Here is a 24,969-nt window from a genome sequence, read left to right on the forward strand (position 1 = left end):
CTGGCTGGTGTAGTTCAGTGGTTGAGCATCAATCTATGAACCAGGAGGTTGTGGTTTGATTCCTGGTCAAGGCACATGCCCAGTTGCAGGCTCAATCCCCAGTAGGTGCTGTGCAGGAGGTAGCCAATCAATTATTCTCTTTCATCATTGATGTTTCTATCTTTCTCTTCCTCTCCCTTCATCTCTGAAATCAATACAAATATATTAAAAAAATAAGTAAAAGAAAATTGAGGATCATGTTGACCAACATCACCCCATCAATTTAATAAATAAATATTAAAAAAAAGAAAATTGGGGAGGTAATTTCAGAAACAGGGGATGGATGCTGGGCAGGAAAATTGGACAGATATCTACTCCAGTGTGTAACTAAGTCAGGCCCCAGACTCCTGAGAACATCAGTAACCTGGGTAGCATGGCAACAAATGCCTTCAAATTTAAAGATGATAATAATGTGAAAGCAGTTCATGCAGCACATTTTATAGGAGAGAAAACTGAGTTAATTAGTAGCAGGATTAAATGAAATAAGGTTTGGCTTTCAGTAAAAACAATCAATGATTGAGATTTTAGTGGTTTATCATTGTCTGGATGCTTTTGCATATACAGGGTGGGCAAAAGTAGGGTTACAGTTGTGAGTATGTGAAACCCAGAATTTATTTTTGTATTATTATTTATTTACTAGAGGTCCGGTGCATGAAATTCATGCACAGGGGTGTGTGTCCCTCAGCCCAGCCTGCACCCTCTCCAATCTGGGACCCCTCGAAGGATGTCCGACTGCCCGTTTAGGCCCGATCCTGGTAGGGGCCTGTGGTGGTTATCCCTCTGGGTGGCCTGGTAGGATCGGGCCTAAACGGGCAGTCAGACATCCCTCTCACAATCCAGGACTGTTGGCTCCCAACTGCTCGTCTGCCTGCCTTCCTGATTGCCTCTAACCGCTTCTGTCTGCCAGCCTAATCACCTCCTAACCACTCCCCTGCCAGCCTGATTGATGCCTAACTGATCCCCTGCCAGCCTGTTTGCCCCTAACTGCCCTCCCCTGCAGGCCTGGTCCCCCCCCAACTGCTCTCACCTGCAGGCCTGGGTCCCCCACAACTGCCCTTCCTTGCAGGCCTGGTCACCCCCAACTTCCCTCCTCTGCTGGCCTGGTCACCCCTAACTGCCCTCCCCTGTAGGCTTGATTGCCCCCAACTGCCCTCCCTTGCAGGCCTGGTCCCTCCCAACCGCCCTCCCCTGCTGGCCATCTTGTGGCAGCCATCTTGTGTCCACATGGGGGCAGCAATCTTTGACCATATGGGGGCAGCCATCTTGTGTGTTGGAGTGATGGTCAATTTGCATATTACTCTTTTGTTAGATAGGGTAGAGGCCTGGTGCACAGGTTGGGGCCAGCTGGTTTGCCCTGAAGGTTGTCCTGGATCAGGGTGGGGGTTCCCTTGGGGCGTGGGGCGGCCTGGGCGAGGGGCCTGTGGTGGTTTTCAGGCCGGGCACACCCCCTGGTGACCCAAGCAGAGGCCCTGGTATCTGGGATTTATTTATCTCCTATAATTGAAACTTTGTAGCCTTGAGCGGAGCCAAGCCTCCTGCTTGCTCTGTGGCCGCAGCCATTTTTGTTGGGGTTTATTTATCTTCTATAATTGAAACTTTGTAGCCTTGAGTGGAGGCCTTGGCTGGCCAGGGTGTGTGGAAATCTTGGCTTCCTCCGTCGCTGGGGGCAACCCAAGCCTCCTGTTCACGGACATCTTGGTTGGGTTAATTTGCATACTCACTCCTGATTGGCTAGTGGGTGTGGCTTGTGAGTGTAACAGAGTGATGGTTAATTTGCATATTACTCTTTTATTAGATAGGATTATTGTATTATTTTCCATAAGAACAACTGTAAACCCACTTTTGCCCCACCCTGTGTGCATATTTTATTACATGCTTTGTGCTTATGATAAAACTAGAGGCCTGGTACATGAGTTTGTGCATGTGTGGGGTCCCTCTGGGTGGCCTGCAGGGATCGGGCCAAAACCCTCAGTCCAATGCTGCCTGCAGATCCTACCTGTCGCTCCTGCTCATCCTGGCCCCACTGTGCCTGCTGCGGGCTTGTGCCCAATCAGTCCTGATAGGGAGAGGCTCGAGCTGCCATAGCAGTGCTCGCCAGCCATGAGCCCTGTGTCTGGCACCCTCCCAAGGGGAGTGGCCTGTGGGATCCAGCTGAAACCGGCTCTCCAACATCCCCCGAGGGGTCCTGGATTATGAGAGGGCGCAGGCCAGGCTGAGGGACCCCACTGGTGCACAACCGGGTCAGGGAGGGCTCCATGGTGTGTCTGGCCCATCTTGCTCAGTCCTGATAGGCTGGACCCCAGCAGCAAGCTAACCTACTGGTCGGAGCATCTTCCCCCTGGTGGTCAGTGCACGTCATAGCAACTGGTCAACCGGTTGACTGTCTGCCCCCTGGTGGTCAGTGCATGTCATAGCAACTGGTCAACCAGTCAACCCGGTGGTGAGTGAATCTCATAGTGAGCGGTTGAGCACCCTTAGCATATCATTAGCATATTATGCTTTGATTGGTTGTTCAGTTGTACTGCCGGTCAGTCTATTTGCATAGTACCCTTTTATTATAAGGATACTGCAAATTTCTAATGCATAGTCTTATTCTATAAACAAATCTCTATAGTTGCAGTTTGGTACACAAGAGTAACTAGCTTGTTGAAATGAGAAATGGGAAGGATGGATGAAGGCTTTCTGGCTCTAAGGGAGGAAAGCTAATGGAGGTGAAGAAGAGGCTGGAATTGAATGAGGGGTTACAGTCAAAGGAACATAACTTTTTTTTCTATAGAAAGGTGTTTATTGTGCAGGAAATGGTCCTAGGGGACAGAGCAGAAAATCCCACTACAACCTAGGCCTGCTTGACTCTTCCTGGAAATCGTTCGAAGGAGCAAGAGGAAGAAGGCTTTGTGAATTAATAACTGGGGAGCCGAGCCCTGGGGCTTATTTTCTTTCAGTTTTCTGATTCACCTTTTACTTAAGGGCAGCAGATGTTCTGGGTTTTGGACTTGAGTCTTATAATTAATTCTGAAGACCAATAACTCCATGAAGCTTAGAGGAAGAACTCTTTGGAGGCAAGGCAAACCTGGGACTGCTGTTTAGATTAAAAAAGTAAAAGGCTATTTTTGCATTTATTGTTGGTAAAACAAATTCCTAAAATCTTTCTTGTCCCACGCATGTGCAGGCCTGCAAAGGAGCAGTAGGGTCTGGAGGCCCAGGGCTGGGAATTTGAGAAGAGAAGAGTTGGGGGTCCTTTTCTTAACTTCATTCATTTGCTCATGTCATCTTGATAAAGCATCTATTCTACGTGGAGCCAGGTGACACAAGCGGGATGTGAATGTACAGAGTTGGTGCCTAAGAGTGATTGCCAATGAGTCTCCATTGCCTCAACCAGTTCTGGCCCTCCTTTTACAGGCCGAGTTCTGAGTAAGGTGTCAGTGATCCAAAGATAAATCAGACTGTGGTGAGCAAGGGAGCGTCCCTGAAAGGAGTCACTCACACACGCTTGTGTCTTTCCACGATGCCAGGTTTATTAGGGGAGACCTTTCGATAAGCCAGTAGAGTCACACACAGTTTACACACACACAGAGCTCTTACATGATAGAAACGATCAGAGCGAGGATCCCCGAGTGAAATCTTGGTCACAAGCGATGTCTGCAGGTGGAGCGGCAGGTGTGGGTGTCAAGCTAGGCAGCTGCAGTGGTAGTATGCGTCTGGTGGAGTGGAGGAAGTCTGGCAGGGCTCCCAGTGTGACCCATGGTAGAGCCAAGCTCCAGCATGGAATGGTCGAAGCTCTGAGTTCTTACAGCCCCCAAGGGGTGGAGGTCCCACTCATATCAGAGTCCAGATAGAGTCCCTATCCAAGTGTCCACACTTGTGGTTTTGGGCATTCTGAGGCCCTCCCAAGGGTGTTCCCATTACATCCCATTCCCTCAGCCTTGACATAGCAGTTGACATAACTTCCATGGCTGAATTGTCAAAGTCCATACAGTCCACTCTTGCTCTGTACACAGACACAATCTCCGATCCCAGTAAGCCCTGCCTGGCAAGTCTATAAATGGTGAAGGCAAGACTTGAGAAGTATTAGGTTTACCTGAAGCTCACAGGGAAGGGATGTGAAAAAGAGAAACTAGAAGTTCAAGGATACTTATAGCCTCTGGATCAGAGGTGCAGTTGGTAGAAGAAAGCACAGGTGTCTACAATGGCCTGAGGTTGCTTTCTGATACTTGCTTTGGCATTGTCCGGGCCAGTTATTGTTTTTAAAGTAAAAAGTTACATGTCATGCTCCTATTGTTATTATTAGTAGTATTAATATTATTGTCTAACTGGACAAAGCATATCATAACCAACATCTATAATAATACTGAAAAAGATAGCTGATTTTTGCTGAATGTAAAATCACTGCATTGTTCCATTTAGTCCTTACAGCAGCCCTTTGAGGTGGGTAGTAGTAGTATTTCTATTTTATAGAAGAAGAAATTGAAGTTCAGAGATGTCAAGTCATCTAGTTTTAAAAACTAGACTAAGGGCACATCACATTTCTCAAAAAATTTCTTCGGCTTTCTGAGGCAAAGACTGAGAAGAGAAACACAGCCATCTGGAGTCTGCAACCCCCCTTCGCTGCACTGCAGCCCACCTCTCACCCTTTCTCTCTCCTCCGCATCTGCACAGCAGAGCCGACCTGGGAGAGAAAATAGAAAGACAGTGGAAATTGCTGTCACTGCTGCACTGCCCTCAGGGAACAGGAGAGCAGTTATTGCCACGCTGGGTCAGCCAGGCGGGCCCCGGATTTCTGTTCTATGTTAATTAGAAAGCAGACTCTTAAGGGCCAATTTTGACTAAGAACTCTATGTCCAATTTTCTCCTGGCCCTGATTGTGAACAGCCTGATCAATATTAAATCTAATTCACAATGATGGCCCCTGCGAAGCTGGCAAATGTTATGTCAACATACCATAATGACTTCGCCTTCCTGAGCACACTTGTTAGCGGGGCCGCATCTGCCACTACCACTCTTAACTGCTCCCACCTCTCAAGCCACATCTGTGATCACATCCCCCAAGTTCTCCTGCCTTCTTTCCATCAACAGAGGCCCCGGTACTGTCAGTCCTTGTTGCCTCATTTCTATCTGATGAACTCCAGAAAAGGAGAACACAATTAATTTTCTTCCCACAACCGATGAACCAAAGAAAAAAATAATTGCTACTCAATTTTAATAATGGCAGATTTTATGAAATTTCCATAAAGACAATTGGGAAAGGAGCACGGGGATTATTTCTCCATGGGGGGCCCAACTGGTTTGCATTGTTTCATAATGTTTATGTTATTACAATTCAACGTGGTCTTCATTTGCATCCCGTTGTCTCCAGGGCAAGTTCTTGCAACTCATTTTTGAGGTGCTGAATAAAGGAGCTGTACCCGGAGCAAGGCTCCTGTGTTTCCTCTCCTCATCTCAGGGGAGAAAGGAGGAGGTTCCGAGGGAGAGAGGCACGCAGCTTCCAGAGATGTTTCTGAAAGCCAGGAGGCAGATGTCACTCATATTGCCTGCCCTCCTGCCAAAAACTCAACTTGGGCTTTGTTGTTTATGAGAAAACATCAAAACTCCTTTGTTCTTACCTCATGGGCCTCTTCAGACGGCACACCCCCACAGTCTGCTCCTATTAACAGGCCTTCCCCTGTCTGGTATTTGCTACACTTCCTTGCACCGCAGGGATTTGGCAGCTGCGGTTCCCTTTGCCTGGAAGATGGTTCCCTCTGCGCCTTCCCAAGGAAAGGCATCCTCACTATCCAAATATCAGCCCTCCACCTATTTTCCTCAAAGCTCCCCCACAGGTCAAGTCTTCTCTTCATCTATTCTTATTGCCATCTCTCATTTGTCTCACTTGCAACTTTATGTTTGTTGGTCCAACTGCGTGATTAGAGCCTGCCTCTTCCTTCAGATGTAAACTGTGAGTGGAACGGCTTTGTCTGTCTGAGATAACCAGTTTACCCTCTTTGGGTAGAGCATAACCTGGAAGTTGAGCATGATGCTGTAGTGGGGCATCATTTCACCTTTACTGAAAGACAGAATTACTATATCTGTGTTAGTTGAGTGCTGGTTTGGCTGCTTTAATAAAAGAGAATGTAATGGTGAACTTGAAAGAGTGGTTTATTCCTCTCTGAGCTTAAGATGACATGGATACTTCACAGTGTCAGGAATGTAGCCTCCTTCTACCCCTTTCATTCATTCACTACAGATTTATTAGTCATCTGCTATATTCTAGGTATTGCTTCAGGCCTTGAGGACACAGAAGTTAACAAAACAGAAGACATCCCTGTTCTCCTGGAGCTGATATTCTAGTGGGATCAACAAGGCAATTGGACATAATAAACAGTTACATGTTCAGCATGTTATGGAATGATGTGTGGTATGGGGAAAAATAAAGCAAGTGTGGCGGTAGGAAGAACTGGGGGGAGTGGATACTGTTGAAATTCTTGATAAAGTGGTCAGAATATCTCACTGGAAAGGTGGTATTTGATTAAAGACCTGGAGAGAGTGAGGGTATACCCATGTGGGGAAAGAGTTTTTAGCAATATAAAGTCCCTCTGGCAAGAGAGTGTTTGACTTGTGGGGAACAGCAAAGAGACCAGTCAGTGTTCCTATAGTGGACTGATCAATGGAGGCCAGAGCGCTTAGGAATGGCTGGATCACAGAGGACCTCGAAGGTCATTGTAGGGACCTTGGCTTGTTGCTCTGTTCTCCTTACCCATGACTTGCATCTTATAGTTCAAGATGGTTGCCCAAGATCCTGGCATTCTAGCTCATGACAGGAGGAGAAGGGGAACAGGTGTGCATGGCCCTCTCCTTCAAGACACAAGCTGGAAGTTGTACATATCATATCCTCTCACATCCCATTAGACAGACTCAGTCATGTACTGGTACATGGTCATACAGCTGCAAGGAAGCCTGGGGAGTAAAGTCTCATTCTTCATGGCCAAGGAACCAGATAAACCTCAGGGATTCTTGTGTTTATGAAAGAGGGGGTGAGATATCTTAGAAGACAGTTACAGTCTCTGTCATAACCCCCTTCTTTGATGCAGGAAACTATGAAATTAGAAATCTGATTATCACTTTAATAATGAAATGAACTTTCCATTACAGGAAAAATGCAATGCAAATCTTTTAGCCATAAAAGTACTTTATTATTTTTTTTGAAATGTGCTGAAAATCCTTTTTTGTATTGTTGTGGAAGCTCTGTTTATGACCCAGTGAACTAAATGAAAAGCCTTGTTGGGCTGATCAATTAATTAAGGAAAAATACCCACATAGGATTAAGTTAAACTATTTTCTCCTCTATCATAAGTGACGTAAATATTTTTTGTGCCTCTTGCTACACAATGTAAAAATATATGAATTCCCTTGTTAAGCTGTTTTACTAAACAACCTGGCTTTATCCATGTAAACATTTGTATAGACACCAAGTTTTTTTATTTTTATTTTAAGTGTTTTTTATGATTTCAGAGAAAGGAAGGGAAAGGGAGAGACAGAAACATCAATGATGAGAGAGAATCATTGATCGGATGCATCCTGCATGTCCCTTACTGGGGATTGAGCCCACAACCCTGGCATGTGCCCTGACCAAAATTTGAATCATGATCTCCTGATTCATGGGTTGATGCTCAACCACTGAGCTATACTGGCCAGGCTAGACACTAAGTTTTGTGAAGCATATCTGACTTAGATAATGATGGAAAGTAAGAAAAGTAAAACCAATGTAAAAAGTAGTTGTAGTTTATAAATTGAACTTTCCAGTTGCTTCAGAAATAAATCAACAATGAACTTACTAAGTTTTAATTCTTTGGCCACCCAGAAAAAAAAAGATCCTTTGTTTTCTAAAACTACACAAATCATAGTTTAATTTCTATTGGTTGAGACAGAAACTCTCTCCATGGTTTCTCCTCTGAGTGGTTTAACAAAAAGTGCTTTTGACATCCTAAATCAAACCACAACTTGGAGTCGTGCTGTATTTATTCTTCAATAGTTAATGTTGTACAAATGAGTGAACTCTGCAAGGCTGACTAGTTTCCTGCCCATTAGACTCGCAGGGTTGGGAAGAAATTAAGATTAGGCAGCTAGTTCTTAACACTCTACACCTGTCCTGGCTCAAACACCTTCAGTGAGAGAGAACTTGTCATCTTGGGCAGTGATCTGTTCCATTGTCATGTAGCATAGGTGATTAGAACATTTTTATTTTCTTGAGCCACACTTTCTGTTTTCCTGCAATAGATCCAAGTTTTCCAACACAAGGCAACATTTAATGACTCTCTCCCACGACAACTTTTCTCCTGAGAACAGGAAGGGAGACCCAGAGATGCCATGGTAATCAGAGAGCTCCAGGATGGAGAGCTTTCAACTTTGGACATTAGATTCACACCATTCGGTCAGTTTTGAAAATGAAGTAGGGCGAGTTAGTGGCTTAGACTTTTGTTACCCACTTAGACTCTGTCTCTAGAAAAGTCATCTAATAATAGTTAATAATTGCTAATGATTATAAATAATATGATGGAAACTGAGTCTTCAGATATTTATGTACATTTTCTTATTTAATCCTCATATAACACTTATGGCTACTACTATTATCCTCATTTTACAGATGAAAGTAAAGTTCAAAGAAATTAAATAGCCTACCCAAAATCTCTGTGACATTATATCTGTGCTTTTCACTTCTACACTGAGCATCCTCCCTTAGCTTACTCATCAAACAATGAGTAATACTGATAACCAAGGCTGCCCAAGGTAAGATGGCCACTATGGGTCCTGAAAATCTGACAGACCTCCAAGGGCAAAGTAAAGGATGGAACAGTAGTTATCAGCAGGAGATAGGAGAAAGCCAAATCCAAGGTCAATGAGGGCTGCTGTGGCCAAGATGTAGGGAATGGTGAGGGCACCAAGTGACCAGTAGCTTAGGATGCCATGAAGATCTGGTAATAGGCAAAGGCAGGAGTAAGCCTTCTGTAATTAAGAGGACATAAGTGCTGAAGAGATTATAATACCCTCTGACATATCAATTCAAAATAAAAACAAGAGGAACATTAAAAATAAATGTAAAAAAGTTCAGTGAAGTTCTCTTTTTCTCCCTGTACTCAGCAGAGATGAAGTGCGTTTATTAATTTACAGGAACCACAGAATGAGCAGGTGGTGGTGGTGGGAGGATGTTCCAAAACAAACACCAACAACAACAACAACAACAAACCCAACAAGACAGATAAGGGCTCAGTTACCACAATTAGGATATAAGGGTAGCCTACATATGTTGAAATTTTGTGGGCTAGGTGGAACTTGATTGGCCACACAAGTGAGACTGAATTTACAGAGTTGAGTGGCTTCATCATGGTAACATGGAGAGCTTAAAAACCTTGGGAGACAGTCAGACCTTTTGGTGTTGGTCCATATGGCTCTGAAGTTAGCCAGAGGAAGGACCTGATTTCAGTGATTTTAAGATGACATGGATTATCAGACACTTCTTGGTTTAATGGCAGCATTTTAGAAAAGAAAGAGTCACAACAATCAATGTTCACATTGGTTTTTAGGCACTTCAAGAATTCAGAAATGTTAAAATATAAATATAAAATATAGTAAACTATAGTAAATATAGTAAATAGGACTCCAACTTAAGCAACATGGTGAATGAGTAAGACCAGGACTTGAAAAAAAACATGGAGCAGGGAAAGTCCTATTGATTGAATACAGAAGAAAAAAAGAAGCAGATGGTACCAACTCCCTTCTTATAATTATTCCACTTCTGTGTCCAGTCAGAGCATTCTTCTTCTTGGGGTGGGTGGGGCTGATGGTGGACAGGATGGAGGATTTCCTCTTGAGCATCAAGATTAATGACCCTGGGTCTGGAGCTGACTTTGAAGACATCATCTGAACCAGAGGAGTGTCAAGTTCAGAGGTCTTCCAGAGCAGGACAGGCACACATGTCTCAGGGCTTCATTCAGAAGAGGCGTTATCTCCTCAGCTCCATTGAGAAAGCTACAGGCTCATGGGTTTAGGTTTCTTATGGTGACAAAACTGAACTAATGCTCGGAGGGCATCTGGGTGTTTGACTCCTGATAGTACGTCTGAAGCTTTCCCCAAATTCTTGTAGCTTACTGAGTGGAAATCCCCGACATGGAGTCTCCATTTCTGAAGGTTCCAGGGGGGAGAGGGAGAGAAGGTGACCTGAGAATGGGAGACTGAAATGAGAAAGTGAAGCTTCCCCGAGAGTGCACAGTTCCCACCACTTCCATTTTATCTCAAACCCCAGATAAACATTCCAATCAAAGGGAAAGTATGTCAGTGGAAATATCACTCTTTGACATTATCCTGTTGCTAAGGTTACTTCAGAGATAGAAGAGTTTCAAATAGATTATTGGTATATAGCCCCGAGGACTTTAAGCTACCAACAGAAAACTTAACCATTAGGATATAATACTGCATTACATTTTCATTTCGCATGGTTCAGTTTTCTTAATATCAATAGCATAAATTTTAATTATCATACAATTAGTCTCTGAGTGGGCAGGAAACATATCTCTTGGCTAGAAAATGTTGATGCAATAATTGTTAACATAAAAGTGGGGGTGGTGGTGGGTTTCAAGCTCTTCTTTGAAACTAAAAGTTGCCTACCCTTCAGTGATGTAAATGCTAAGCTGATCTTTTTTCCTAATGAGAGAAATTAAAATAGGGGAAGTAAGCTTGGGCTCCTGTCATGGTTTAGACACTGAACATGTGTGAAGGGTGCCATGGAGTGGGGTGGGCTGCTTTTTTTAATATAGAGGAATTCAGAAACTTGCTTGATGAAGTTGAATGTTTTCATCTCTTTTTTTAGTGTTTTCACGAACATTTTCATCAAAAGGGTCTCTGAATATCTGCAACAAAGTTTACCTCAAAACCAGGACACCAAGGAAAGACATGGGTTTATGGAGAGCCTACTTTGAGCTCTTGATATTATAATCATCACAAAAGAACAAACAAGACTTTCCGTAATAAACCAGTAACCTCTTGGACTCTTGAACTTTTTAATTAAGGGAAAGAAATAAGAAGCAGAAAGTACTGAGGAAAGAAGAGAGAATAAAAAGAATAGAGAATATGTTTATAAGTTGAGAGGATTTCAGATAAAGACCAGTTATTAGGTTTTCCTATTTTTAAGTTAGAAGCAAAATCTATAAAAATCAGTCTTTTCTTTTTTGTTCTTTTTGAAAGTGCAATTAGATGTCTGTTTTTGCTGATTAACATCACAAGCATCTTATATTTCACAAGGTCCTTAGAAGTCTTCCTTAATTCAAGATAAGATGTGAGAGATATACATGCTACTCTTGATAGGGATTCAAAGGACCCGTGCACCCCTTCAAAACCACAATGAGCTTAGGTACAGCGCTGTGCTATAATATCAATTATCCTCACTGAATAGCATTTCTGCCCACTTTTTGTGTGTCTTTTTGAAATAAGAATGCATGTTGCCCTTATTAATCCTCCAAAATTACTTTTTTTTCCCTGCTCCTTAGGAAATCTAGCAAATGCAGACAGTTTTAGCAAGTTACCAACAACAACAAAAAAATCTAATTTCCACTTGAGCAGCTCTGAGGTTAGGTCAGCAGAAAAAAAAAACCTGCAGTGGCTTGTGTTGATGAATATTTTATAAGCTCTTGTATCTAATAAAAGATGTATTTAAAAATGAACAAGATGCTGGTTAAGAAAATATCCTATTATTTAATTATCATATAGATAAAAGTTGAGTTTTGGGTGTAATGAAAGAATGACCCAGACCACAGACAAGCTTGATTCTGGGTCTTTAGACTCTTAGTTTTGTTCACCATAGATCTTACATCATGGCTCTAACTGCTGACTTGTACAATCGATGAGTCAACAGGGTGATTACGGAGCTTGACCCATGTGGAGATTATTTAGTGACCTCATTGGATAAGAGAAATCTTTAAAAGGCTTCTCATTAGCACACACAGTCAATGAAATTGCAAACCTCATTATTTGAGTCAGAGCTAGAAAAGTACAGGCCAATATAACCCCCAAATGACATCGTGGCAATAGTTGGAGCTTTTTACCAACAGCAGTCAGAATTATTCTCATCATGATCTATAATAATGATGATGATGATGGTGACAACAACCACAACCCTAAAAATAGCAGCAGCCATTGGTTGAGCGCTTACTATGTACCAGCACAGTGCTAAGTGCCTTACATGCATCGTTTCTTCCAGTCCTCACACAATAACTCCATAAGGGGGGTACTATTGTCATGTTTATTTTATAGCTAGGAAAAATGAGACTTGAGGATGCTTAGCTTGCAAGTGAGCAGGCTTTGCTGAAATGGAGGCCCACAACCCCACCTTTGGTCTCTTTTCTAGCAAAATCATAGTTTTTTGATGTGTCCAATGGAAAGATAACAAATGCTCATAAAAGAAATTATAACATTTAAGAGGACTCACACTGGATCTTTCTAGCCAGTGGAATTATGGGAGGTGTGTTAGGAAGAATGGCAGTTTAGGAGTTATGTGTCCTGAGTCTAGCATCACAAGCTGCATGACCTTGTCAATCACTTCACCTCTCTCATTCTCAGTGGCTTATTCTTGAAAGCGATGATTATAATATTTGCTCTCTCTCCTTGCAGGGTTGTGCTGAGGAACAAATGTGATGAAGTACCTGGAAGCTCTTGGAAGAGCTTCAAGGGTTATGTAAATGAAAGGTGGTAATTAAAAACCTCCAGAGAAGGGCAGCCTATCTCAATAATCAATTATCATGTTTTCTTCCTTGTCAGGAAACCTGTATTTTTCAGGCTTCTTATAGATAGCTGTGTGCAAAATTTTTGTTTGAGAAATGTGTGAAGAAAGGATCATCCTGACAGCTCAAAACATATTTGTGATAAGAAATAACCACATATAAATTGATGAAACCAAAGGCAGATGCATTCTCATGTGAAATTGTGAAAATTCATACCTCTATTTATTGGTTTTTATATTTAGTTATAAGAAGATGAAATATTTAACTGTCATAATACACATAAAGCCCAACTCTCTAAATAAGAAAGTGGTATGGGAATTGACTTATTATTATCTAAAAAAACAGAAAAAGACTTTAGGGGAAGAAATATGAAAAATATAAGTACCAAAAAGCTTGGTATGTTCCCAAACTTTGAGAACTTGGGTGTGAGGATACACTTGTGAAGTTTGAATCCATATTTGCTCACATTATTTTTTTGATGAAATTCAGTTATATTCTTTTTTTTTAATACTCACCCGAGGAAATGTTTTATTGATTTTAGAGAGAGAGGAAGGAAGAGAAAGAAAGAGAAACATCAAGGTGAGAGAGAAAAATAGATTGTTTGTCTTTCCATACATGCCCCAACTGGGGATCAAGCCCTCAACCTAGTTATGTGCTTTGATCAGGAATTGAACCTGCAACATTTTGGTATATGGGACAATGCTCCAACAAACTGAGCCACCTGGCCAGGGCCAGTTATATTCTTGAGCTTCTGTTTCTACACAGCTCCTGCATATAAACCACCCAATGTCTTAGGCATATGTTACTAGCCAGACCAGCAGTATAACCTGAGTAATGAAGACCTAGCCAATGCTATATCCATGGCTAAGTGCATGGAGGTTCTAAATTCTTCCTCACCTAACTTTCTTTTAGTGCAGATAATTAGGGACATGTACTGGTTTGAGCTTTATCTCCTTATGTTTTTCTTGTGTGTGTGTGTGTGTGTGTGTGTTTTGTTTGTTTTTTTTTTTGGCCAAAAGTGCTCAAGGAAAGCAAATTGGATTGATTGTTGTGTTGAGAAGTTGAGATTGGATAAAGGCAAGATAACACCCAGGCAGTCAGGATTTGACAGGGAAGGAAATCCAGAGTTCCCCATTTTAAATATATTGAGGCATGCTGAATTACAGTCTCAAATAACTGGGAAGGTTAGGTTTGGCCCAGAAAGCATGTCACTGAAATTATAGCATGTATGTGTCCTTAATCAGCCACAAGGAACCTGTGTGTGTCAGGAAAGTGTCAGGGAGTATAACCTTCAATTCACAGCTATCTGAAACGTATAAAAAACCTGACTTACTCATACGTGGGATATAAAACTGAAACTTATGAACACAAACAGCGGTGCGGTGGTTGTTAGGGGGTGGGGGGGAAGAGGGGGTGCTAATATGAGGTGACAGGAGAAGACTTGACTTTGGGCGGTAGAGACATGGTTCTGTATACAGATTTTGTAACTTAGAGATCCACACATGAAACCTATATGTTCATGTTGACCAATGGCACCCCAATAAAATTTAATAAAAAAAGAAATAATGTTTATGAAAATTGATGGAAAGTCTAAATTCTATAATTCATTTTCAGATTTAAGCTGATTTACCAGAGAGCCTTAATTTAGAGCAGTTAGCCCCTCATAAAGTTTGCTTTCATTGAGTTAGGTTTAGTGTCTTGCCATAGACCTCTACTGGGGAATGTTAAACAACATGACTCATGAAGTGAATTGCTATGTTTGTCGTAAGGATCCCATCCTTTCCAGAGGTCAGCCTGACCATTTTCTTACAACTCTCAAATCTCTTCTTTGTACTGTATGCAGGTAGATATTTTGAATGATTGGGTATAATCATACTGTTTCCCTACACAGTAATCTTAATTGGTTCTAGATTAACTGCAGAAGCAAATCCAAGTTTCTTTACAAGGCACTCAAAGTTTTTCCTGAAGTGGCCTCATATTACCTGCCTGCATCACCTCTTCCCTCTAGCCTCCCTACCCTTTGCTCCAACAATACTGAATGTGCAAACACAATTCCTTCCATCATTTGGCTTCTCAATTCCTCATTCTTGAAGCCTCAACTCAAAATGTTAATCGTCTGTAAGAAGTTAACCCCCTCCAGCGGACTTCAGTGCTTCTTTGTTAGCTTCAGTCCCAAATTCAAGTAGCTTTGACTGTTTTGTAACTGCATTTTTGTTCTATTTCATTTTGTCAATCTGTCTCCCCTCTAAACTGCAACCCCATGGAAGTCAGGAGTGCCTACCCATTGCCATGCCTAACTTCAGTGCCCATAGCAGTGCCTGGGCTATGGCTACTGGTGCTTTTCTCTCTGTGGCATGCCAGCTGCCACCTCCCCTCTTTCTTGCTTGCTTTCTTTTTTTTTTTTTTTAAATATGTTTATTAATTTCAGAGAGGAAGGGAGAAAGGGAGATAGAAACATCAATGATGAGACATAATCATTGATTGGCTGCCTCCTGTATACCCCCCACTGGGGATCCAGCCCACAACCAGGGCATGTGCCCTGACCAGAAATTGAACTGTGACTTCCTGGTTCATAGGTCAATGCTCAAACACTGAACCATGCTGGCTGGGCCTTTCTCCTCTTTCTTTCTTCTTCTGATCTTCATCTGAGAAAGGGCTTGTTGACAATCTCAGTCAAGAGCTGGGAACATTGAGAAGACCAGCTATGACACATTCTCAACTATTTTTTGGAAAAGGGTTCAGTCTTCTGACAGAAGTACTTGTCCAAAAATTCACCTCCGTTCTGATTTTGTGTGACATTTCCCATCATGTAGAACATGATTAGCTGTCTTTTCAAGTGCTCCGTTAGGCCAAGTCCATTAATGAGATTTAGTTCAGTCCAGTGTGAGTCAGAGCCAAGCATGTTTGCTCACAGATGCGCATTAAAGGAACAGGGTTTGACTGGTAAGTGGCAGCCCAATCTTTAGGGCTGAGGTAATTTTCCAAAGCTGATTTTCTTAGTGCTCAGCAAAGTGGAATGTAATTTTAATTTGCAAGGAGAACTTTGGCTTCCATGAATCGTAACTATCAGCTTTTTCTCAAAGTGTTTCTTCACAATGATGCCAGGGAGGTTGGAAAGGAATAGAGATACAAACAAATTTAATATAAAGAAGGTCCCAAACAAATTAAAAAGTCTGTCCTGAAATTTTGTCTTATAAAAGGGGAAACAAAAAGTTTAGCAAGTGTTCTAATTTAATGGCATCCAAATACTCATTTAGTACAAAGGTAAGAGCAAAATATCACAGGAATGTACATTTAAAGGTATTGCAAAACCAATTTGAATCATGTTTTAGCTCACCAAGTAGTCAAAGGTGTCAAAGACATTTATCTTCTTGCATGAGTTGCTTTATATGGAGGATTCAAATTAGCAAAACTTTTTAATTGGTTCACTTCTACTGTGCAACATATAAAAACTTTATGGAGGCAACAATTCATTAGACACTGCAGCATCCGACCAGAGCATCAACTATTTATAATTCGGTCTGCTATTCAGACATGTGGCCACATCAGAATGAGATACGAGCAGCCACTAAGAGGGTAGATTTTCATTAACTATTCATTTCCTTTTGTAAAGTTGAGGGCCATAGAATTAATTCTTTCACCGCGGTCTTCCTATGTAAAATAATAGCTATGGTAGGAGAGCTCTTCAGGTATGCAGTGTGATAGAAAGATAATTCCAGTGCACATGACTGTACAACACAAAAGCTCCTGGATCATACAATTTTATGTTCCCTGCTCTTTTTTTTCTCCTTCCTCTAATCCTACGATCTCTCTGAAATGTCAAGAGCAGGCCTCATAGGGATAGAAGACAGACTGTATATTGTTCTCATTTCTGATCCTTCCCTGGGACATTTGTTTGTAAGTACAGAGTTGGGAGGAATAGTTTAGGAATATTTAGCCTTGTATATACTAGTAAACAGGAGTGAGGGCCATACTAGTATATCCTGGTGGTCTGTGGAGGTAAGGGCTTTATTGACACTTTGCCAATGACAGAACCCAGATCCAGGGGACATTGTTTTGCTAAAGTATCCTTGGGCGCATGAGTTTCCTTTTTTATCTTTATTTATTTTTTTTAACAGGGGATACAAGGAAGTAAGACTAGAATATGAAAAGCTAGGCATTATAAAAAATCAGCAGACATTCATTAGACTTAAGAAACAGTATTCCTTCTATTTAACAGGACTACCTAATGGCAGCTACTGTTATGTCTTTTTCACCTCATAGGAACAACGGTGTAAGGGTTGGGACAAAGGTGACTGGTGTGATTAAGCCTGGCGGTACCATTAGCCCAAGAGGATCAAAGCTTTGCTGGAGGGATAGGGGCAAGAATGGGTCTCAGTGTTAAGGTTAATGGAAATCAGGGTCAGCATCTCCTTTAGAGAATGTCAATATCCGCTGCCTACAGACTTCATCACATGGCTTTTTCCTTTCAAGGGATTGTGGTGAGTTTAGATGAGGAGTCATTTCTTTGTTGCACTCCTTGCTCTGCAGCTAGGGTTTCTCAGAGAATTGCCTGACTGTGTCCAGCACACAATATCACGGAATGTGTCATATCCAAGAAATGTGCTAAGAAGCGACACAGTGGGGGCTGAGAGTCCTGCTGCTTCCTGTCCCAGCCCACCCATCATGGGGCGAGGTGGACCATGGGCAGGACGGTCCCACTCCACTTGCAGGCACAGAATTTGGAAAGTATTTATTGTGCATCGTAATTAATAAAGATTATACTCATTACAAGCAAAATAGTGTTTATTGAGCACCAACTGCATGCTGAATCCAGTGCTGGGAGTTTACATACAATATCATATCATTATATTAAATCCTTGTTATCACCCTGAGAGATCAGCGTTATATACCGCATTCTCTAGAGTGAGGCTCAGAGATCTTGGGTAATACGTCTAAGTCACACTGTGAGTAAAGGGGAAGAGGGGATTCAAATCACGTCTGTCATCATCCTGCCTCTGAGTGCTTGTAGCATTTGCGAGCAGTCTCTGTTCATAGTCCCTTGACTCCCCAGCATAGAATTTCCTTTACCTACTGGTGGCTTCCCACATCTCTCTAACCTACAGTGTTCTGGCTCCTTACCTGTGTGCTCAGTTACAACACAGGGCAGGTGGGAAGCGCTGAGTTAATGCCCCAGGAGCAACCCTGATCACTGAAATTTGGAAATGGAAAGATTAGTACCTGTTTCCTTGCCCTTCAGCAATTCTGAGGTGTTTTCTACACCATCTCTCAGAGACTCCCTTGTGGCATAGACTCCCAGTTGCCCACAGGGTGATCCCTCATGAACCCATTTCTTCCTGGCCTTCCTTCCTTCCCTCTTCTCTTCCCCATTTGCTTATGGTGATCCCTGAGATCACCTTGCAAATACTACCTGCACCAAGGATCCAAATGAAGACAACCTTATACCCTTGCCTGCTGCTGGTTGCTGACAGAATTATGCAGCATTAAGACAGGTGAGAAAGACTCATTGCATATATCTGAAGACTCTGGGGACTCTGAAACCTAGCAGTCGCTTTTGGACACAGACAGAACAGGGAGTTTTAGAACAGCACAGACATTTCCCTCTTTTCAGTACAGTGGTCGTGTGGCAAAACATATTTTTCCAAGTGTTTACACATGCTTCTAAGCTGGTAGTTTTCAGAATTAGGCCTTCAAGTTGACTAATAATGTAGGAGTAGCTTATGAATAATAATACAAAGTTTAAACATGACCACGTGCTACCTAAATGCTCCCCCAAACCAGCGAGACTGAGTTAGAAGTGACATGAAGAAAAATGAGCTCGCTACATCTCATTAGGGATATACTGCTAGATTTGCATTTTTGTTTAATACTCAAATGTTGCCATATTATAGCTGAGTCATGACTTCAGCTTCCTATAACAAGTTGAAATGGGATTGGGTAAACAGACATTGAGAATACCAGTATATTAATGAGAGTCTGGAAATGATGCCGGTAATCAGCTAGGCCTTGCCTATGGAACAGTGTGCTGGTGAGCATCCAGCCTCCTTTTGATCCTTTGAATTTGTCTTATTTAATAAATAGAATAAATTCAAGTGGTATCTCATTAATTGGGAGAAATGGGTATATCTGTAGGGAAGAAAAATTGGTGGAAAAAAAAAAAGACCATAGGTATATAGAAATCACACCAGCATCCTGATGATAATAAAAAAAAAGAAAAAAACCTTCTGTGATTCCTAGTTTTCTATCATTATCAGAGAAGGAATATTGTCAACATAAGCATCGTATTTCAAATAGGATTTTTCCTCTACTGATGAGATGGTAGTTCATTTACACCCAATATTATAACGCAGTTTAAAATCATCCTTTCCCTTTCAATTTGCTTCCCTCTTTCAATACCATCAGCGTCACAGTTATAAAGGAGATTTATGGTCTTAAAACATCATCTCATTTTCTTCCTTTTTGCTAACAAGTTGTTTAAAATAAGTATGATTTTCCTAATATTCATTTTTAGTATCAAGAATATACAATTTAGCAAGGAACATCAAAGAAATATACAATTTAGCAATTGCACTATTAATGCTGCAATTTAGTGACAAAACACCTCTCAGTTTTCAAGTGCCTTTTGCTGTATTTCTTCATTTCAAAGGATTTATTGTGTTATTTCCTTGGTTGTAACGGTCAGGTCCTGGTGTAATAGGCTTATTTTGATATTTTCTCCACAGTTTAAGTTATTTCAATAACAGCTAACTCTACCTTTGTATGATGCTCAGCAAACAGGAAAACAGTGGGTGTCCCATTTTGCTTTTACCTTCTCAGCGCCTTCAAGGGATCATTTCATTATTGACAAGTGTGTGCGGGATCTGAATACTGACTTGGAGGAGAGCCCTTTCTCCCTTCATTTGAAGAAAACTGTGGCTCCCTGGACATCCACTCTAATTTTAAACAAAATTTCAAGCCACCCCTACCACAAAAGCCTGAACCTCTAGGATGTAAATTCAGTAATGACATGGATCAGAAACAAGTCATGGACAAATAGGCCTAGCCTCAGGCTTAGGCAATTAAGCAGAATCTAGTGCATGGAGTGCTGTGGTTGCTCTCTAACTACTGGTTAAATTGGAATTTGATATAAGTGCATGTTAAACACTGTTTGCTAGAATTCTTACTTATTGTTTTTAAACATCCTACTCCGGGACTTGCAAATCTTATAATTTGACTAGTGTGTGACAATCATAGGCAGAGATACCATAAACTGGATTCAGCCATTTGTAACTGGAATATAGTTGTAGTGTGTCCATGCAGGAGCATGTTTTTGAGCTTATCTGAGGGGTGGAACAGAGAGAGATGTTACTCCTACTACCTGGCTTTATGGGCTTCATGCTTATGCCCACAGTAGGAGTGAACTGTGTGTGCCTCACGCAGGAAAGCCAAGTGTAAATTTCTCACCTCCAGCAAACTCCTAAGGATCATTTCTGTTTTCATGCATCCAAAATTTAGAGCAATCATCATTCCATAAGCTACAAAATTAGGTATCTAAGTACCCTTTAAATAAATCGGACATCTGTTGAATTTCTGTTTAATGTAAATAAGACCATATGAAAGAAAGTTTTAGCAAAGAAAAACTTGAATACTCTGATACGTACCATTTCTCCATATTCAATTTGTTTTTGAAATCAGTCATTGATTGCAAATGATAATATTCTCAGAACCAATGACAGTGACTTTGTGTGGCCTGATGTGGCTCAGAAACATTCTTTAGGAGAACCATGCATCATCGGGCTATGAGAGGAGAGTCTTCATCCCAAGAATTTACTCTTTGTGGGCAGTGGACGTAGTCTCCTAACTGGTTGTCTTTTTTCTACCTTTGATCCCCAGTGTAGTCTCAATACAGAAGCCAGAGGGATTCATCTAGTAAGGTTAGATCATGTTACTCCACTACTTAAAACCTCCAATGGAGGCCCATTTCATTTGCAGCAAAAGGCAGCAGACATGTGAGCTGCCTTCCAAGAGACTGCAGGGACAATTTGAACAAATGTTTTGTGGATATATATCACGTGATCCACAGCTTTCCAAGCTGAGTTGTTTATTTCTCATCTACTCAAAACCCAACTGTATATCAATGACATATATTTTAAGTTTTTGGTGATACCACTCAACTTATTATATTAGTCAATGCAACACTACTTGCTATGAGAAAAATATGAAATATTTGTGGCTTAAAACAGTGCAAGTTTACTTCTCACTACCACAATACTTTGGGTCTGTTCTTGGTTGGGGGAGTCTTCCACATGGTCAATCAGGAACCCAGACTCCTTCACTCTTGTGGCTCTTCTCTGCTCTAGGTTCTTGGAGACTGCATTCAGTCAGAATGTGAAAAAAGAAAAAGGGGAAAGTGTGCTACAAGATTTTCTACTCACATTCCATTGGCCAAAGCTCAGTCACTTGGTCATACTGGACTATACAGGATGCTGAGATTTGCAGTGAGTGCTTGAGAGGAAAAGAAAATAGGTTTGTTGATCAGCTAGTAGGTTCTGCCATTCTTTCTCTTAGTAGACATATGACATCTTAAATTATTTCTTATTTCCAAGTTGGTTAACCATTATGGTTGGATTTTTTTTGATATATTCTTGGGCAAGCATCAGAAGGGAAAGAGCAAGTCTCTGGAGTCAGATATACTGGCATGCTTACTAGCTGTGTGCCTTTGGGTAAGTTATTTAACCTCTCTGACAATTAGTTTCTTCATCTGCCCAAACAGGCAGAAAATACCTTTCCTGAGAAATGTTTGGATAGGAAATGTATTACAGATCAGAATAGCAGAGGTTAAGAGCACAGATCACAAGGCCAGCCTGCCTGGGTTTGAATCCTGGCTGTGCCCCTTATTTGCTGGATGATCTTGGATGAGCTTCAGTTTCTTCATCTTTAAAATGAGAATCATAATATTACCTGCCACACAAGGGTTTTGGGGGAATTAAATGAGCTAATACATGTAAAGCACTTAGAATAATGCCTGAAAACAGTGAGTGGTATACAAGTATTATCTCTAATCAAAGAACATCTGGTGCATCTCATGGGCTCTTGATGAGGGTATTTTCTCCAGGCTTTGCTTGACATGGTCTCTTCTTTTCAGTGACTATTGAAGACTGAAAAACCCCAAAGGTACCCTAAAAGGGCTCTTCAAAGGTAGGATTTCAGGCATATTAGTGGAGCTTTGTGCAGAGTCCTGCCAAATGACCACCTACTTTGACTACTGCTTTTGGGCCCTGGAGGAAAATGCTTAAGAGAGGACATTTATCCAGGGCTCTTTAAAAAATGGGCGATGTGAGGTTTAATAGCACAGGACTCATTACCAATTAGGGTGCACAGTGGAGAGGGGAGGCTATTTAGGGTATCAGGCTAATCTAAGTAGAAGATTACAGTCTGAAAAATTGTTTAAAGAGAAGTATAATTAGAATAATGGGACAACTTAATGAAAAATCAATGCTATTAATGTAAGTGCTAATTACGGCATTAGAACATTTATCCAAATCCCTTCTCTTTAAAACTGAAAATATGAAATTAAGTTACCACAGTAGACAGTTTGTGTAGAGGGACTCACAGGTCTTGGATTACTCTGGAAAAATCTGCCAGGAACAATTTGTCATTGTACCAAACATCAAGCTGAACCCTCTCAGTTTCAAGGAGAGAATGTGTCTGGAAGGACCATATTTTTACTCCACTCATAATTGGTCATTTTAGGTCTCATGGGTTCTGGGCATTAGGAGTGCCTTAATGCTATTTGAAATGGACCTTTTACCTCCTTCCCTTAAAAGTGTTGGCTTGCTGAATGTGGGTATTTTTGATAATGCCACAAAAGTTGGTATTCTGAGTGTTGTGAGCACGCTCTGGCTTGGATTAACTGGAGATTGTTTGGGGTGAAATGGACAGTTGTGCATTCCTGGCAGAGAGAATGGTGTTGGTCCTACAAGTCCAAAGGCATGTGACAATACAAGTATCCTGCAGAGGGAGGATTAAAAGCCCAGCAGTTTGAGGTATTCAAGTACAACAAACTGTCTCCTTGGGGTCACTGTGAATTTTAGTTGGAGCCCAGGGAGTACCTTTTGGGGAAGTGAGAGCAGTCCAGAAGTAAGGTGTAGATACAGGGACCAGGAGCAGGAGGCTCAGCTTTCCTCTCCCAAATAGTAGGGATGGAGTTTGTTTTCTTTTTAATTGTGAGAAAACATATGTAACACAAAATTTTCTATTTCAACCATTGTAACTGTACAAATCAGCGACATTAATCACATTCACAATGTTTTGCAACTATCACCACTATCTCCTAGTATTTCCAAAGCTTTTTCATTTACCTAAAACTGAAATTCTAACCATTAAGCTATAACTCTCTCATTCTCTCCTCCTTCCAGCCCTTGATACCTCTAACCTATTTTCTGTCTCTATGACTTTTTCTATTTTAGATATTTCACATAAGTGGAATATTTGTCTTCTTGTGTCTGGGTTATTCACATAGCATAATGTTTTCAAGGTTTATCATGTTGTAGCATGTATCAGAATTTCTTTGCTTTTTTTGTTTTTCAATACATACCTGAGGATATTTTTTCATTGATTTTCAGAGAGAGGGAAAGACAGAGAGAAAAATTAATGTGAGAGAAACATATTGATTGGTTGTCTCCTGCACCCACCCCGACCAGGCCCCGGGCCGGAAAGGAACCTGCAACCTAGGTACATGCCCTTGACCAGAATCAAACCTGGGCCCCTTCAGTCCACAGGATGATGCTCTATCCACTGAGCAAAACTATCTAGGGCAGAATTTCTTTGCTTTTTAAGGCTGAGTAATATTCCATTATATATATATATTATAAATATATATATTTATATGCCATATTTTATTTATTCATTTCTCTATCAATGGGCATTTATGTCATTTCCACCATTTGGCTATTGTGAATAGGGTTGCAGTGAACATTGGTGGACAAGTGTCTGAGCCCCTGTTTTTCAGTTCTTTGGGGCATATACCTAGGAGCGGAGTTGATGGTTCAGGTGATAACTCTAAGTTTAGCTTTCAAAGGAACAGCCAAACTGTTTTCCTGAAGTTGTTCTTGAGGACTGTGAAGCTGGTGACAGGTGTATACAGTAGAAATAAGGATGAGGACTGACACTAGGAAGTGGAGTGAAGGGGAAGACACTGGACCCCAGGAGCAGAGCAGAAGCCCCAGCGAGTGGTCTGCCATGGACAGAGCTTGCATTTCTAACATCCTCAAATGTGGTCTGTGGACCAGCACTGGCTTCATGTGGGCCTTGATTGGACCAGTAGCATCTCAGGGCCTGGCCCAGAAGTACTTGCTTGTGCTTCTCTAATTTGTATGAGCATCGGCACATCACCCAGGCACTTTGTTAATGGGTATATGCTGAGTGGAGTGATCTGAGAGTCTGCGTTTCCAACACTCTCCCGGGTGATGATGAGTGTCAGTAATGTCTGCATATTGGAATCATCCGCTGAGATTTTCAAACATCCCAATGTCTGGGCCCCACCATAGGTTTTCTAATTTAATTGACTTGGGGTGGACCTGGGATTTAGTGTTTTAGTAACATTATACACCAGATTCTATTGTGCAGCTGGGGTTGAGAATTTCTACTCTGGATTTGGACATTGTCTTATCTCTTGCATGTGTGTCCTCCTGCCCTCTTTCCTGCTTTCTTTCCAAACTCTTCTGCTTAAAACTGGGTCAGATTCCCAATTGATTGCTCTCTCTGGCTCCTGTTTATCATTCACATTGCCCACAGATTAATCTCTCAAAGGCCAGTTCTGAATAGACTGCTCCTTTACAATAACCTTCAATGATTCTCCATTGCTCTCCATGAATAAAAGGACCTTGCACCTGTTTTTTTAAGGTAGCTCCTTGGGGTAGCTCCTACTTACCTTTTCAGCATGTCTGCCTCTTGACTGAGTCCTATATGTCAGGAAATCTAAACTTGAGACTTTTCCTCTCTTTCAGGTTTTGCTTGGATTGACTCTCTATCTCTATCTTTTCTACCTACATATCAGTCAAGGCAGATAGGTAGAAAAGATTAACCATATGGAGAGTCAACCCATACCTATTCTTACTTACCCTATGAAAGCCTTTCCTAATCTTTGCAATTGATGTAATCCTCTTTCCTCTAGCATTTTATTTGTGACTTTCTTATGTAATTTACC

This window comes from Cnephaeus nilssonii (genome assembly GCF_951640355.1).
Source record: "Cnephaeus nilssonii genome assembly, chromosome: 6".
In the NCBI taxonomy this organism is placed as follows: domain Eukaryota; kingdom Metazoa; phylum Chordata; class Mammalia; order Chiroptera; family Vespertilionidae; genus Cnephaeus; species Cnephaeus nilssonii.